Consider the following 14251-nt stretch of genomic DNA (forward strand, 5'->3'; position numbering starts at 1 on the left):
CTGCCGGGATAAGCCGGCAGGGAGGCGGGGCGACGGCGTGCAAACTTTAACGCGCGCCGCCCAGCCTCCTAGACGGCCGACCCGCAGGGACGACGGAAGCCCTGCAGCGTCGGCCATGTTTTTTTTTTTTTAAAGGGGCCATGTGGGGCCCGAAGCCGCCGGAGAAGGTAAGGGTTTTTTTTTAATTTAATCCCCCCCATCCGCCCCCCCTCGCCGTCTCCTTCGTCGCCCTCCGCCCCCCCACCATCTCCTTTGTCGCCCTCCGCCCCCCCACCATCTCCTTCGTCGCCCTCCGCCCCCCCCACCATCTCCTTCGTCGCCCTCTGCCATCACCTCATCGTCTCCTTCGTCGCCCTCCGCCCCCCCCCAACATCTCCTTCGTCGCCCTCTGCCATCACCTCGCTGTCTCCTTCGTCGCCCTCTGCCATCTTCCCCCCCCCCCCCGGATCACCCACCTCCTGGCACGATGGGCACAGCGCATCGTGCCAGGTCCGTGGCTTTTCGCGGCTCCTCGCGAGTAAGCGAGGAGCCGCGAAAAGCCGCGGAACTCTCCACACTTTCCCCAGCTCCGGCCTGAGGCCGGAGCTGGGGAAAAGGCGCGCCATAAGCGACTTCGCTTATGGCGCGTTGGAGAAGGCCTCAGCGCGGCCTGTCTCCGGATTCCCCTGTGCGTCATCTGGACGCACAGCAGGGAAGCCGGGACAGAAGGCGCGCTAAGGCCTCGTCTAGTAACGCCCTCAGTGACTTTCAATAATCATGGTATTGTTCTGAGTAGGCTCTTTGAGGATCAGACTACACTCTACAATAATTGTGTAGTGTGTCACTGAGCCTATTTTTTTTTATAACTTTCAAGTTAGCGTGTGCAGCCCTGATTCAGGTTAAGACCAACGCGCACTAGGAGAAAAGGATTAAACATCCCTCGGTTTGCTTTCTATGTGCACTTACCCTAAAGTAAAAAAAGAAAAAAGAATAGTCTCAGCTATGCAATTAATCTAATGTGTAGTTTGACCCTGACTTGGGAATTGGAACAACTAAATTTCAGTGGTTCCATTACCACCTTTTACTGCTGATTTGAGGTGCTGCTGGTGCTGGGGGATTACAGCTTGACTCACTGGCATTTATCCTAATGAGTCCACAGGGTTTCATTCTGTCTTCCACACTATTCAGGATCTACAGAAACTGCTGGGTAAGGTCATCCGGAAGTATGAGGTGAGATGTCATCAGTCAGGGAATGACACCCAACTCTACTTCTCTTTTCCACATAATTCAAGTGCAGCACTGGACAAGCTAAACCAATACTTAGTAACAATAATGGAATGGATGAGGACCGAAACCCCAAAGCTCAGTCCAGGTAAGATGGAGATGCTATTGGTAGGTGGCCTCGGTTAGTGACCTTTCTCCTGTTTTAGACAAGGTTATATTCCCCTTGATGGAACAGGTTTATATTTGTAGTTTAAAGGCACATGTTGATTTATCTTTGTCATTGAAGGCATAGGCTGCTTCTATGGCACAGAACATCTTCTACCGGATCAGGTTGGTGCGTCAGCTGCATCCCTAACCTCAACAAAGATAGCTTTCCTCAGTTATCCATGCTCTTGTTAGGTCAAAGTTAGATTACTGTAATGCACTCAACGTGGGGCTGCCTTTGAAGTTTGAAGATAGTTCAGAGCTGCAGTTAGCAATCTAGCAGCCATGTTTTGCAATAACTGAGGCTTACATCACAACCCAATTATGTCAGTAACAACTGTGCTAGCTCCCAGTCCAATTTTGAGGTCAATTCAAATTGCTTTTTTTCACCTTGAAAGCCCTTCATGGCTTCGGACCCACAGTATTTGAAGTAGCACCTGTCCACACACATGCCTGCCTGTATGGTAAGAACTTTAGCAGAAGCCATTCTTTATGTTCCCCCATCATCAAGGAGATAGCAGGTGGCTACTGGGGAGAGGACCTTTTCTGATGGGGGTGCCCCAGTTTTGGAATCTTTTCAAGAGGTAGGCTTGCTTATCAGCAACAAGGATATCCTTTTAGCAGACATGTTGTTTCTTATATTTTAAAAATTTCTGTGGATTGTTTCATACTGCTGTCCTAGACTTGGTAATTTCTTTAATACTAATTTCTTTAATATAACAAGTATGTTATAATTGTATTATATTCTTGGATTGTGTAAACTGCTCACAGACTTTGATTGAAGAGTTGAGCAAAGCAATCTACAATAAACTAATAAATAAAATACATTTATCTTAATTACACTTGTATATGTTGTGGGATTGCATTGATATTAAAACCAGCGTATAAGCAGAAAACACAAACTTTTGACCCAAAAAGTGGTCACTTTTTGCAATTGTAAAGGATCAGAGGCTTAAGACCCACATCTCCCAGCATGTCCCACCAGTAAGGTTGGCTGGGACATGCTGAGAGTTTCTGTCTAAATATGCGGAGGATTGCACCATTAAAGGTGTTCAGGGGTTATTATCCTAAGGTAACTGATTATGTGAAACAGACCCTGAATTTGAACTGTGGGCAACATCTGTGTTTACAGTATTGTGTTTTCCTGTAGTATATGCATAAAATATAGACCTGTATATACAGTATGACTAGGAATATCAGTGCTGGTATTACATGCATTAGTTGTGATTGACATTTATTTATTTATTTATTTATTTATTTATCATACTTATACCCCGCTCCTCAGCCAAAAAAGGCTCTCAGAGCGGCTTACACTTAGGAAAAAAGACAGTCCCTGCCCTCAGGCTTACAATCTAATAAAGACATGACACACAAGGAAAAGGAGTCAAGGAGGGAGGGAGGGAGGGAGGAGAGAGAAAGAAAGAGAGAGAGAGAGAGAGAGTCCAGCAGGAGCAGGCCCCGATGTTACTTCTGCCTGCTCCTGTCCCCTCGGTCCTTCTTCCCCACAGGGCCAAGATGGCAGTTTGCCCTGTGGGGGGGGGGGGAAAGAGTCCAGCAGGAGCAGGCCCCGATGTTACTTCTGCCTGCTCCTGTCCCCTCGGTCCTTCTTCTTCCCCACAGGGCCAAGATGGCAGTTTGCCCTGTGGGGGGGGGGAAAGAGTCCAGCAGGAGCAGGCCCCGATGTTACTTCTGCCTGCTCCTGTCCCCTTGGTCCTTCTTCTTCCCCACAGGGCCGAGATGGCAGTTTGCCCTGTGGGGGGGGGGGGAAGAGTCCAGCAGGAGCAGGCCCCGATGTTACTTCTGCCTGCTCCTGTCCCCTCGGTCCTTCTTCTTCCCCACAGGGCCAAGATGGCAGTTTGCCCTGTGGGGGGGGGGGGGAGGAAGAGTCCAGCAGGAGCAGGCCCCGATGTTACTTCTGCCTGCTCCTGTCCCCTCGGTCCTTCTTCTTCCCCACAGGGCCAAGATGGCAGTTTGCCCTGTGGGGGGGGGGGAAGAGTCCAGCAGGAGCAGGCCCCGATGTTACTTCTGCCTGCTCCTGTCCCCTCGGTTCTTCTTCTTCCCCACAGGGCCAAGATGGCAGTTTGCCCTGTGGGGGGGGGGGGAAGAGTCCAGCAGGAGCAGGCCCCGATGTTACTTCTGCCTGCTCCTGTCCCCTCGGTCCTTCTTCCCCACAGGGCCAAGATGGCAGTTTGCCCTGTGGGGCGGGGGAAGAGTCCAGCAGGAGCAGGCCCCGATGTTACTTCTGCCTGCTCCTGTCCCCTTGGTCCTTCTTCTTCCCCACAGGGCCGAGATGGCAGTTTGCCCTGTGAGGGGGGGGGGGAAGAGTCCAGCAGGAGCAGGCCCTGATGTTACTTCTGCCTGCTCCTGTCCCCTCGGTCCTTCTTCTTCCCCACAGGGCCAAGATGGCAGTTTGCCCTGTGGGGGGGGGGGAAGAGTCCAGCAGGAGCAGGCCCCGATGTTACTTCTGCCTGCTCCTGTCCCCTCGGTTCTTCTTCTTCCCCACAGGGCCAAGATGGCAGTTTGCCCTGTGGGGGGGGGGGGGAGGAAGAGTCCAGCAGGAGCAGGCCCCGATGTTACTTCTGCCTGCTCCTGTCCCCTCGGTCCTTCTTCTTCCCCACAGGGCCAAGATGGCAGTTTGCCCTGTGGGGGGGGGGGGGAGGAAGAGTCCAGCAGGAGCAGGCCCCGATGTTACTTCTGCCTGCTCCTGTCCCCTCGGTCCTTCTTCTTCCCCACAGGGCCAAGATGGCAGTTTGCCCTGTGGGGGGGGGGAAGAGTCCAGCAGGAGCAGGCCCCGATGTTACTTCTGCCTGCTCCTGTCCCCTCGGTTCTTCTTCTTCCCCACAGGGCCAAGATGGCAGTTTGCCCTGTGGGGGGGGGGAAGAGTCCAGCAGGAGCAGGCCCCGATGTTACTTCTGCCTGCTCCTGTCCCCTCGGTCCTTCTTCCCCACAGGGCCAAGATGGCAGTTTGCCCTGTGGGGCGGGGGAAGAGTCCAGCAGGAGCAGGCCCCGATGTTACTTCTGCCTGCTCCTGTCCCCTTGGTCCTTCTTCTTCCCCACAGGGCCGAGATGGCAGTTTGCCCTGTGAGGGGGGGGGGAAGAGTCCAGCAGGAGCAGGCTCCGATGTTAATGATAATCCGACATCACTGGGATTACAAAAAAATCACATGTGTAAGCCTGGTATTGGAAAAGATGCAATGAAGTGGAAGGCGGGATTAAGGCTAGCCTCCAACCAAACATGACAGGGAGAGTGTGGTCCCTGCTGGTACTTTTAGACCTCTCAGCAGCTTTTGATACCATTGATAATGGTATCCTCCTGTAACACCTGAAGGGTTTGGGAATTGGGGCACTGTGCTTCAGTGGTTCCGGTCCTACCTCTCAGGCAGGTTCCAGATGGTGATGCTTGGGAACAGCTGTGCCTCAAAAAAGGAGCTGTTGTATGGCATACCACAAGGCGCCATCCTATCCTCAATGCTGTTTAACATCCACATGAAACCGCTGGGAGAGATCATCCGGAGGCATGGAGCGGGGTGCTATCAGTATGTTGATGACACCCAAATATATTTCTCTATGCCTTCAATAACCGCATCAGCTAAGGATAGTGTGTTTCCTCTGAATGAATGCTTGGAGGCAGTAATGAGCAGTAAAGCAAACTGAAGCTGAACCCAAAAAGACGGAGGTGCTTACTGTCAAGGGTTCTAATCTGGGTTTGGAGGTGTGTCGACCAGTTCTGGATGGGGTTACACTCCTGCTGAAAGACTGTGTTCGCAGCTTGGGGGGTGCTCCTGGATCCGTTGCCCCAAATGACAGCCCAGATAGATGTGACAACCAAGAGTGCCTACTATCAGCTTTGGCCGTTACGCCAGCTGCACCCTTTCCTAGAGTTGGAAGACTTAAAGATGGTAGTGCACACACTGGTAACCACGAGGCTCGACTTCTGTAATGTGCTGTACATAGGGCTACCATTGCATCTAGTTCAGAAACTTCAACTAGTTCAAAATATGGCAGCCAGGTTGGTCACCGGTACATCTATGGATGACCATATTACACCAATATTAAAATCACTCCACTGGCTGCCAATTAGTTTCCGGGTGAAGTACAAAGTGTTGGTCATTACCTTTAAAGCCCTACATGGTTTGGGTCCAGGCTACCTATAGGATCACCTTCCCCTGTACAATCTGCCCTGTACACTCAAGTCCTCTGGGGAGAATTTACTTCAGTTAGCCAAAACTAGGCTGACAACTGTTTTCTTCTGTCATTCCCAGACTGTGGAATAGTCTGCCAGAGGAAATGTGTTAACTTAACACTCTTTCCGAGTTTAAGACAGCTATAAAAACTGGTCTCTTCTAGCAGGCCTACCCAGATGAATTTTAAACCTAAGAACTTTAAGATGCCCTGATTGTTATTTTAATATTGTATTGATTTTATATGCTCTTTTAATTAGTTGTATGCATTTGATTTATATTGTATTGTTGTATGAATGTCGTTCCCCGCCTCGATCAAAAGGGAGAAGCAGGTGAGTAATAAATATATTATTATTATTATCATCATCATCATCAATAATAATAATAATAAATAATAATAATAATACAAATTAGGATTTCCCACTTTCAGGTATTTCCCACCCACTCAAATTCTATAAATAAATTCTATTTTAACTGTGCTTTTCCTTTTCTCAGCAAAGAAACTATATTATTTATTAAGAATTTGTTTTTGTTTTTTTGAATGACATCAAAATTGGCTCGTTTTCAGTTCTGGGAAATAACTAGGCAGCCAGAGAACAAAGGCTCGTTTAGTGTTCACTGGTCCTCACTGCAAAGATTTCAGTGCTGCCAAAAATTACACATTGGATAGATCTGCTGTTTTACATTTTAAGACAAACCCATTCCCACCCACCCCCCATTTACTTCAACGTGGATGATAAGTTGAGTCAGAGGTTAATCAAATTGAAGCTAGAATGTGCACAAATACATAGAGCAAGTTTCAATGGCTGAACTCCTGACTTCACTTACAGGATGCTCCTGACAGGGCTGCAGAGGAACTTCTGAAATATGTGTGTGCGCGCATGCATGCATGCATGCATGCAGGGTGAGAGGGAACTGGCGAAAATTGCATTCCCCCCTTCTGCTGGCAGGATTCTCCACTAGAACTCAGTCCCATGCATGAATGGACGGAGCCCTGCTTAGGATCCAAGCCAAAGCTCCTACGTTAAAAAGAAATAAATCGGTCCCTTAAATTTATGTGCCAAAATAAGTCTTGTTTGCTTGAAATTGCATCCCTAATTTAAAGAGATGGGAAACTGACACGCAGTAAATAAATTAATGATTTATGATAGTTCATCTAAAAATACTCTAGTGGGGCCTCAATACCCACATGACATATGTTTTGGGGCACCAGTAGAACTGCAAGTATGAGACTGCTACAGTGTCCAGGATCTAGAACTTAGCCTTCCCTCCCATGAATTGGTTCATGCCAAAGTATTTCAGAATATTCCTTCTGCTCCAATGCATTTCACATCACATGGTTTGCATCCTGATTCCAAGTTCAATGATGGGAGAAAGCCGGGGTATGAATGTACATAAATAAAAATAAATATAATAAAAATAAGAGACATAAATATACACAGTAAGCTTTTACTCTGAAATCTTTTTTTTTAAAAAAAACAACAACCCCTGTTAATCTTAAATTAGGTCAAGAGAAGTTTGACAGTTTTACTTGACCACGTAACAAAGTTTTGAGTTGTCTGGTGATAAAAGAACTTACTGCTAAAAGCCCACACTTCACAGCAGTTTCTAAAAAAAGCCAACTAAACCAGGAGTTCCAAGGTCTTAGTGGTAACATCCATGTTAATTGGGAAGAAAAGGGGAAGCCTTTCCTAACAAATAAGCCGCACAATTATATGGCAAGTCAATAGCGTAAGCCAGCTAACGTGCTCCGGTGATATTTTGAAACTGTAACCCGATACTACTGTTTCCATCCTCGTGCCTTGCCTGCACTCCCTTGTTGCACACTGTACTATTTGAGGCCCAGAGGGCAAAGCGAGCGCTAGCTGTTTATTAATGATCAGACGTTACACTGCAAGGCTGCAGAGGGTGGAGGAGGAGGAGGAGGAGGAGGAGGAGGAGGAGGAGGAAAAGGAAGAGGTGCACCAACACTCCCCACATAACTTTCTCCAGAGTTGAAAACCACAGACTATTGAAGCCCTAGCACAAGCAGTGCCACTGCTCCCAACTCTCTCCACCAACAAGATTTTACCATGCAACACACACATACACACACACACACACACACAGGAATAGTCCAAGCAGGCCTGTAACTCATGCAGCTGGCTGAGGTTTTGAAGAGACCATAAGCTTCTGTTAATTTGCAAGCCGTTTCTCACACTGTCCGTTTGCTAGTGGCCTACGGCCATACTACCCTGAACGCACCCCGATCTCGTCTGATCTCAGAAGCTAAGCAGGGTAAGGCCTGCTTAGTACTTGGATGGGAGACTGCCTGGGAATATTGGGTGCTCTAGGTATTTCCTCCCCCTGCACTGAGCAGGGGTTTGAACTTAATGGCCTTATAGGCCCCTTCCAACTCTGCTACTCTGCGATTCCATGGATCTTCTCTGGCCCCAAAGAAGAGGAGCTTGCTTAATGGTTTTGACAAATTGCGCTCCCCTGGCAGGGCTATGTCAAATAAAGCTGAGAGGCCCTTCACTAAATATATCCTTTAGAATACATTACAGCCTCATTAACTAATCCTCTGAAAGAGGACCAGGTCTCATACACTAAAGGACCCAACTGTTACTAAGAGTGTTTATAATATTAACAGAGTAGTGCAAAGCTCTCTTACACAAAGTGTGATCAGACCCCCCTCCCTTCGCTTCTTAAACTATTAGAAATTACGCTGAAGGAATTAAGACTAGTGGTCCCATAGGCTGATGGGGAAAATAAATGTTGAATACTTAGGCTGAAACCAAGAGCAAGCCATGCTATTAAACAGCGAATGCATTAAACGTTTCATCACTGAAAGCAGCAGAAGATTGTGTAGAAATGGAACACTGGCACAAGAAGCGATTATTTTGCATGAAAAACATGAACTGGGGCAGGGAATTGATTTCATATCATATCCATTGTTAGAGCTTCTCTTTATATGCGTTCTACCTTGCACACAAGCATAACCCCAACATCTTGAAACTGTGGCCTGAATACGAAAGTGACAGAAATGACCCTGCAATGGAAAAATAAAAGTAGAATTTCCCACCTTGCTGTTGCTCTTAAAGTGTACAGCATTCGGACTGCTGACCAACTGCCCTCCCAGTGTCTGAGCTGTAACCTTACACCTTGATCACTTTTTTTGGTCTAAAGTTTTGTTTACAGTGTCAATGAATAAATGTGTGTGTGCGTGTGTGTGCGTGTGGCTGCCCACAGAGAATCTACAAAGCCATTCTTCTAGGAAAAAAAGGAGGAAAGGAGAAGAGTTAGAGCTGTAATTGCAGCAGAGAAAGATATTTCCTCTCACCACCCCCTACCACCTCCACCCCTTTCGAAGGAAGTTGTTGGCTATACAAACCCAGCTGAATAGCAAGATTCTGTATGTCAGGTCAGGCTCTCCATGTGGTAGCGCAAAGGAAGAGGCCTGCCAAGCTCAAATCAAATCAGACCACACTGTTTACACAGAATTCAGACTTCTATGAAATCATGCAGTACATTTAATGGCAATGCCAGTATTTCTGAAGTGAAGGACTAGAATAAAATATTTATCTAAGTATCCCTTGACCAGATAGGCACACAAAATTATGTAAAACATATATACGATGAATAATTTCATGCTCTGGTAAACAAGTTTCTAAGATGCTCCACCACTTTCTGTCTTCCTGTTGCTAGAAATGCTGCCGCTTCGGCAATTTGGTCCTTCTAAGGCAAGGCTGGGTAGGGTGACCGTATGAAAAGGAGGACAGGGCTCCTGTATCTTTAACAGTTGTATTGAAAAGGAAATTTCAGCAGGTGTCATTTGCATATATGAGGAACCTGGTGAAATTTCCTCTTCATCATAACAGTTAAAGCTGCAGGTGCCCTGCCCTCTTTTAAATCTGGTCACTCTAGTATAGCTCCTGCACCTTTAACTGTGGTGATGAAGAGGGAATTTCACCAGGTTCTCCATATATACAAATGACCCCTGCTGAAATTCCCTTTTCTATGCAACTGTTAAAGATAGAGGAGCCCTGTCCTCTTTTTCATATGGTCACCCGAAGGCTGGGCAGCTTGTGTTCCTCCAACTGCCATTAGTCCTAGCTAGCAGAGCCAATGGTGAGGAATGATGGGAGTTGTTGGCCAAAATATCTGGAGGGCCAGAAATTGCCCACCTGTGCCTAAGGGATAAAGAATCCAAATGAAGCAATTCCTCTTTAAAGGGTCAATAGATAAAAGTATTTACTAAAATACTTCTTGTCCAATAGCTGGACAGATGACCATTACTGACCCTGCAGGTAGGGAAAAAAAGTAGCTATATACAATCAAGATCGCTTAATGGTGCAGGAAAAAAGTTAAAAGGGCACGAAGCACTCTTTTTAATTAAGAAAGAAATTAAACAGAATGAAGTAGTTCGACCACAAATTAAATGTAAAGTAGCTTGGAAAACTTGTGAGGTAGGCAGCACACTAACCAATCTACGTTGTTCTTCCGCTTTTAAAATTATATGCCTGCAAAACACAAGATGCTGGAAAGCGTCTTGGTCCTCCTCTGCAATGGGCTATTGTCCGAATAGAATCATTTTCGTTATTGACATGTGCATGTCATGGTTTGTTGATGTAGTTTGTGCATTTTCAAATATCTGAATTTTCAGGCTCCTCTGCAGATATCCATTTTACAGAAAAGTTAATAACAGTTTTGACTGCACAGTAGGGAGACTAGAACCCCCACCCACATCCCTCTGCGTTATAATGGATGGTCCCACTTACCCTATATTTATAATTACTTGGCTAGCGTCTTTATTTTCAACATGCTGTAAAGTTGTTTCCCTAAAGAGACCTTGTTTTTCCCCTCACATTGTAGACCTTCAATAAAATACACTTGGGGGTGGGGGGAAGCCACATTTGGACTGAAAGCTCAAAGCTCTGCTCAATCAACATATTAAAGCTTCAGGGGATGGGGTGGGAAAAGTTTGACCAAGATTGCAACGCAAACCAATTACTTACCCCAAAAAGTTCCACTAACAGATTTATGGGATTTACTTCTACGTAAATGCATTAGGGATCGGAGCACCAATTAACTATAATACCCAAAAGGTAACAGGATCCCCCTCCCCTAGGAACCAAGCTCAATTGTAGCAATCACAAGCTTTCGGTACATTTTATTGCTTAGACTAGCTTCTTGCTTCTGAATCCCATGAACAGATTTTAACATGGTCAAGGCTTTTTCTTATTGTTGTTGGGTTGGTCCTTGTCACTTTAGAAGCAGTTTTCAAGATTCCTTACCTTCAGCAACTAGCATTATTAAACAAATGCACTATTAAAAAAGAAAACCTGCCCTCTGAACCACCAACTTCGTAATAATCATTTATGTAGCATTTGGGGGGGGGGGGGGGAGGGTGTTCATGTGTATTATCTTCTTTCAGTCCTTACCACCACCTTGCACTGTTATGATCCCCCTGCTGCAGATGAGTGGCTTAGGAAAGGAGCGTGAAACCTAAGGCCATTTGACTGAGACCATGGCTAAGGCGAGAGGAACTTACTGTTTAATTTCTTAGGGCCCAACTAATGAGACTTTAAGGATCAATGAATGGATCTCCCACCTCTTTTAGTCCTTTTTTAAAGCAGCTGCAGGCCCTAAATGGACTGGAAACACACTGTTGGAGGAAGGAAATCCCCCATAGCTATTTGCTCCATTAAAGAAACATATGGGTACGTATAGGCAGAAAGTACTATACTTTAGGGAGTTTAGAAAAGGTTAAAAAGGGAAAGCACGTTCCATATCACCATAGTCCTGATCCATTTCAGCCTGTGGCTGTTTTTAAGAAGAAATTTTGAAGAGAGATGGGAGATCCACTCACAATCTCCAGTGCCTTGGCGGCTATGCTTCACCATCTATGCACAACCTTCATTTGATAAGCGATCATTCTGATTATTTAAAATGGGATGCTCGTTTGCGCCAGCAGGCTGGAATGAATTGTGGACTATCCATTGCAGAAACAAGGTTCAGTGTGCTTAAAACAAAGTTTGTTTTTAAACAAAAAAGTGGTAAAATTGCAAATTTATTTTGGTTTCAAAATGGAAAGAGAAAGTTCTATTAGCCTGGAAGTACCAGATCTGAATGTGCACATAGAACCTGATACAGAAAATCTGCCATGAACATTTGCTGAAAGAGGCAGACAAATGGACAACTGTGAGATTTTTCAACAAAGTATGTACTAGAGCGCTTTGAATTGTTTGAACTATTGTGCATCTGTAAACTTGCTTGAGCAGAATTCTGAAGTCTCCTATAGAGAAGTCTAGCTAGAGTCGAACTGTGACCGTTAGCCAATCCAATTCTAGAAAATACAAATAACTGGATGTTAAGGCATATTAGTTTCCATGATCAGTAGAATAGGCCTTTAAAGAATGGTTACTTGGTTGTATCAGTTTTAAGCCAGCAATTCCACCAATTGTCTTGCCTAGGTTGTCTCATCCTTAAATCTAACATCACAAGAATAATAGCGAATGGAAACAAATCAAGAGAGATTTCACACTACCTGCATCATACGGAATAACTACTGTGGTGTTAAACTTTTATAGTGCATCTTATGTTGTATTTTACAGTTTTAATGATTGTGAACCGCCCAGAGAGCTTTGGCTATTGGGCAGTATAAAAATGTAATAAATAAGTAAAATAAAAACAAAGTAAGCTGATATTTAAATGACGATTGCTCTCCATTTGACTAAGCTCATGTCCCCATGAAGAGGATTGCTGACGGCACTTGCAGGGGAGAATGGGCAAGTGGAAGAAGGGCGCTTTCCCCCTGATCCTTCCCCCGCAAATGCCCCTCAGCCCTTTTACCCCCATTTCCCCCCATCCAGGTTCTGAGGTGAGGGGAAAATGGGGTTGGGGGCGTTTGCAGGAAAGAACTGGTGGGCTCAGCATAGATTAAACACTCCTTCCTGGTTTCCCCTCTACAAACATTCCCCCCACACTGCTCCCACATTCAGATCATCTTGGCATGCATGATTTTGGGAGCAGGCATTGGCTGAATTAGTAGGTAGTTCCTCCCCAGTTTGCTCTCTCTCATCACAACTAAAGAAACACCTAATAAAATTTCAATTAACATTGGCTACCACTCTAGTTCTATACAGTTGAGGCCTAAAGCCGCTAGGTGTGGACTGTAGTCCATAAAAAGGGAGGGAGGGGAGGTTAGATCCTGCCTAGGCCAAAGTTGCTCTTTCTGTGGACCTGATCCCAGAGAACTAGGGAGGAAAGCAAGACAAAATTTGTTGCTCCCAGGCCCAATCTAAGGCCATAGCTAGACCTAAGGTTTATCGCTAGATCGTCCAGGGGTCAAACCTGTTCACCTAGGTGACACACAGGGGATCCAGTGCTCAGGCAGGGGTGAACCCTGGATGATCCCAGGATAAACCTTAGGTCTAGCTGTGGCCTAAGTCACCATTTGCCTTGTCTTCCCCACTCCATAGAAGAATTGGCTAGTTAGTTCAAATCATTTGGCTTCCAAAGCTCCCTTGCCCATAGGGTTCCCACTTTTCTCTCAGACCCTGTTTCTTCAGCAAGAGCACAGGACAAAGAAATTAAGCAGGTGACGCTTTTCCAGTCAGGAAAATAACACGATGAGTAAAATTCTGCCTTGCCCAATTGCAGGGCCAGAACAAAAGCGGTAGTTCCATTTGCTTGTCCACAGTTCACGTACCTTATGTTTTTGAGCCGTGTATAAGGTTGCCACTTTTTTGTGGCAGATCACCAATACATTTAAATGCTGAATACGAAGAAATAATGTACAAGTCATAATGGCAATCCTAGCCTTGCATGAAGCTTGTCCCCTAGGTTTCTTCAACTTCATGCCTCCATCAACCACGAAGTGGACTCTTAGGCCTTAGCTAGACCTAAGGTTTATCCCGGGATTGTCCCAGGGTCATCCCTGTTCATGTAAATGACACACAGGGGATCCCGGGAGCAGGCAGGGATCAACCCAGGACGATCCCGGGATAAACCTTAGGTCTAGCTAAGGCCTTAGTCTCTGAAAGCTTATACCATAATAAGCCTGTTAATCTTGTGGCACCCTGAAGACTCTTTGCTGTTTTGCTGCAGCAGACTAACATGGCTACCCCTCTGGAAGCTGTTTCCTCAGGCCTCTCATTTTCTTGCTACAACCTAATTGGTTCTGCTTCCTTCAGCCCACTGGCACCCAGCCAACATACTTCACTGCTCAGTCCTCTTATTTATCTCTCCACCCCTCCTCCTGCCAATAATATACAGCTTCTGCAGAAGCTTTTTCTACATCCACACTCCTTGCTGGCCCCGTCATTCATCTTCTCAGCCTATTGTTTCCTCAGGCCCTTGTCTCCTCCATCTACTCTTTGATCTGGCTTCTGTATCAGTCCAATGCTTCTGTATCTCAGCCCAAAGCTAACACTGCCTTTCCTTTATCCAACTTGTCTCAGAGTTCCCTTTCCCTTGGCTGTCCTGTTTCCTGGGCTTCTTCTTAGTCAGACTGTTTATTTAAATGTATGAAATTCTAGTTCTTTCCGAAGTGCCCTCTCACTTCACTCAGAGGACGCCACCTATGAATATTCCATGCTACCTGCTTCCATTCTGCATCATCATACTAGCCTGGCTAATAGAACTGGGGGCTCAGCTGCCACCACCACAATAATAATAAT

The 14251-nt window shown here is 46.0% G+C and overlaps 1 protein-coding gene and 1 pseudogene across 1 annotated transcript in view; one reads left to right on the forward strand and one right to left on the reverse strand.

Annotated features, from left to right (window-relative positions):
* SERTAD2 (SERTA domain containing 2) overlaps positions 1-14251 on the reverse strand; it is a 48927-nt gene that overhangs the window by 25499 nt on the left and 9177 nt on the right. The gene's annotated exons all lie outside the window — the stretch shown is intronic.
* On the forward strand, positions 7805-7924 carry LOC134393843 (5S ribosomal RNA; annotated as a pseudogene).

Source organism: Elgaria multicarinata, chromosome 2 (genome assembly GCF_023053635.1).
Source record: "Elgaria multicarinata webbii isolate HBS135686 ecotype San Diego chromosome 2, rElgMul1.1.pri, whole genome shotgun sequence".
NCBI classification, from domain to species: Eukaryota; Metazoa; Chordata; class Lepidosauria; order Squamata; family Anguidae; genus Elgaria; species Elgaria multicarinata.